Genomic DNA, 3,039 nt, shown 5'->3' with positions numbered 1-3,039 from the left:
ACTGTCAACTTTCTGTCATTAATCGATTAACCCTCAGTATAATCGATTAAATGAGTTCCAATAGCTAAAGCTTTCTGAAATAAATCATTTTAATCGATTAAATTTTGTGATAATCGATTACCCGGACTCATATTTTTTTTGAAATTTAATTCTTGTTGTTTTGTGGCTTACGTCTATATTTTTGAGTCAAGTACATCTCATGGTTATGGTGGTACCATCTTTTAGTATCTTGTAACTATGTTGAACCTTGCTAATTATGTTAAATATAATTTATTTTGCGTGAATCTTGAACATGTCTTAATTGTGTATTATAATTGAATGATTGAAATATGCTTTAAAATGAAAATAGCCTAACAAGTGCTAACAAGTTGTGATAACAAGTGTTAACAAGTGGCATATACATGCGTGTAATCATTCCATGTCTAAACTGTTTACATAATGGATATGTCATGCAAAATCTGTCTATATTCAGTTTTAGAATCAGAAATCAATGCATTTGTTTAAGCTTCTCAAACTAGTTATTGCTTATGCTAATAATTACAGTTTTTCAAAATAAATTTCTATACCTCTTCTTACTTTTGACTAGAATTGAATATTCGTATCTTTTTGATAATGTCAGAAGGGGGAGAAAGGTTGCTTGTTGTGTTTGACGTTATTTACAGGTTTATTAATCATTGCTTACCTAAGGGAGAGAGAAAAGCTCTTCAATTATGCAAATGTACAACATCATCAAGCTAATTCATCAAATGTAACGTATTATTTGATGTGGTGTTTGTCATCATCAAAAAAGGGGAGATTGAAAGTGCAAGGCGTCAAGGATTGCATTAGCAATGTTTTCCCTATGTTTTAATGAAGACAAGGAGTTAGTTAAAGCTTGAAGATATCTCAACAATCAACATGCGGAGGGCTCAAGTGGTGACTTATTAGACTTAGGTTATAATTCTTTTTATCTTTTTAGAAGTCTAAGATGCTTGCCATAGATATTGAGTCTAGGTTAGGTAAACCTATGTGTGAGTCTCATAAGACTTAATAAAGTAATTAATCCACTAAAATGAGACATCATCTAGAAATATATGATAATTAGGTTCATGCATTTGAATATATTGATTTTGTGCATTAAATGTATTATATTTTGGAAATCATGTATTGCATGAACATATGTCATATAAGTAGTTTATCATTTAATCATGTATTAAAAATACACTGGTTAATCGATTAACCTCATGGCTTAATCGATTAACGTGAGTGTTTTCTACTAATTCAACCGCATAACTGAAAAACCGTTTTAGAGGCAAAATCTGTTTTGTATAAATACTAGCTAATTGCAGAAACGATTAAGAGAGAAAAACACAGAGAAAAGAGATAGATCATCATTGTTAGAATCTATTAGAGAGTGTTGAATTAGGAGAAATATTAGATCATGCTAAGGCTTTAGTTTTCATATTCATATTGCATGATTCTTGGAAAAGCTTTCTTGCGTCATTCTTGTGTTTCTTCTTTCTTGCATCATTCTTGTGTTTCTTGAAAAGAAAAAGAGATAGTGTTTTTATGATTGCATATTTTCAGAAACCTCATGTATGAACATTCATATTAGATTAGGACATCTTGTGAGTTCTTGCTTAGGTTTTAGGCTTTGATCTTTATTGTAATATCCGAGCATTAAGTACTCATTCATAACTCAAAGCATTGTAATTCAAGAATTGGGAAAATCCTAGCTGCAGTTAGGTAAGGTGTTCTTCATAAAGACTTGGAGGTCTTGGGATAAAGAGCGATACCTTGGCCGGGGCCGAATCGCAGTAAGAAAGATTTTCTTGGAGGCGGTTTTGGGAAAGATCAAATCAAGGGTGACGAAGTTCTTTGGTTTCCAAGAAAGGAGCGTTTGAGTCTTGTATTTGGAAGTGTGTATGTAACGTACATTGTGTTCTATAGTGAAGATGGAAAATCTCCCAGATCAAAGGGGAGGACTGGATGTAGTTTTGCAGTGGACAACAAAACGAACCAGGATAAAATCTCTGCGCAATGTTCTCTATCATTTTCTCTTTTATATTTCAAGATGTTTTAATGTGAGTTTGGAGCTGATATTTTGCATGCTTATTCATTGCTATGTTCTTGTTAATCTTGCATAAAAGTATATGTTGTATATCTGTTTGTGTGTTAGTTAATAACTGTGCAAGTTGTTGTTCTGATCATTTTGGTTCTGTTTAGATTTAATCGATTAAGCCCACTGGATAATCGATTAACTGGGCATTTTTTAGCAAGTGTGTAAAAACCAGAAAAGTGGAACTTGAACTCCGCCACACCTATTCAACCCCCTTCTAGGTGTATTCTGCCACTGATACCTAACACTTATTTTAGTTTATGAATATGTTTCTCATATTACAATCAATGCATGTAGGATTTTATGGAATATTAATATCTTAATTAACATAAATTATTTGTGTCTATATTATAATGAATGTATATGTGATTTTAAGGAAGATTAAAGTGTTAGAAATTCCTATTTTCTAATTAAGGTGGACATCATATATTTAATACAATTATATCAACTATTTATTTTGGGGTTGTAAAATAAGTGGTCTAATTATTGGCAACCCATAAGACTTCTAAAAAAATTGATAACATATATGAGTTTAATAAGTGTATATCTAATTAAGGTGGACATCATATATTTAACTACCAATCATTTTCCAGAAAAAGATCATAATTTCTTATTTTTTTGATAAGATTGAAGGTGATACAAAAAAAATTAGATCAAGAGGAGTACTCAAACTTCATTGCTCTAGGGGTTTATTACCACCACATATTCTAAAGGTAAAAAGGATGCATCCTTGATGTTATTGTAAAACGTAGACCTGAAAGTTGGACTATGCAATGGTACAAGGTTACTATGGCGTTGGATATAGAGCTCTTTTGTCTAGGATTAAACTAAAAAATGTCAGACAATGTGAGACTCTCTTTTGTTCTTATCATAAAACAATTCTCTATGTGATTGAATTTTGCGCTCATAATAAATAAGGCACAATGACAAACTATTCCTGA

Source organism: Lupinus angustifolius, chromosome LG04 (assembly GCF_001865875.1).
Source record: "Lupinus angustifolius cultivar Tanjil chromosome LG04, LupAngTanjil_v1.0, whole genome shotgun sequence".
NCBI classification, from domain to species: Eukaryota; Viridiplantae; Streptophyta; class Magnoliopsida; order Fabales; family Fabaceae; genus Lupinus; species Lupinus angustifolius.
The sequence above is the reverse complement of the archived record's forward strand: the minus strand, read 5'-3'. Positions refer to the sequence as shown.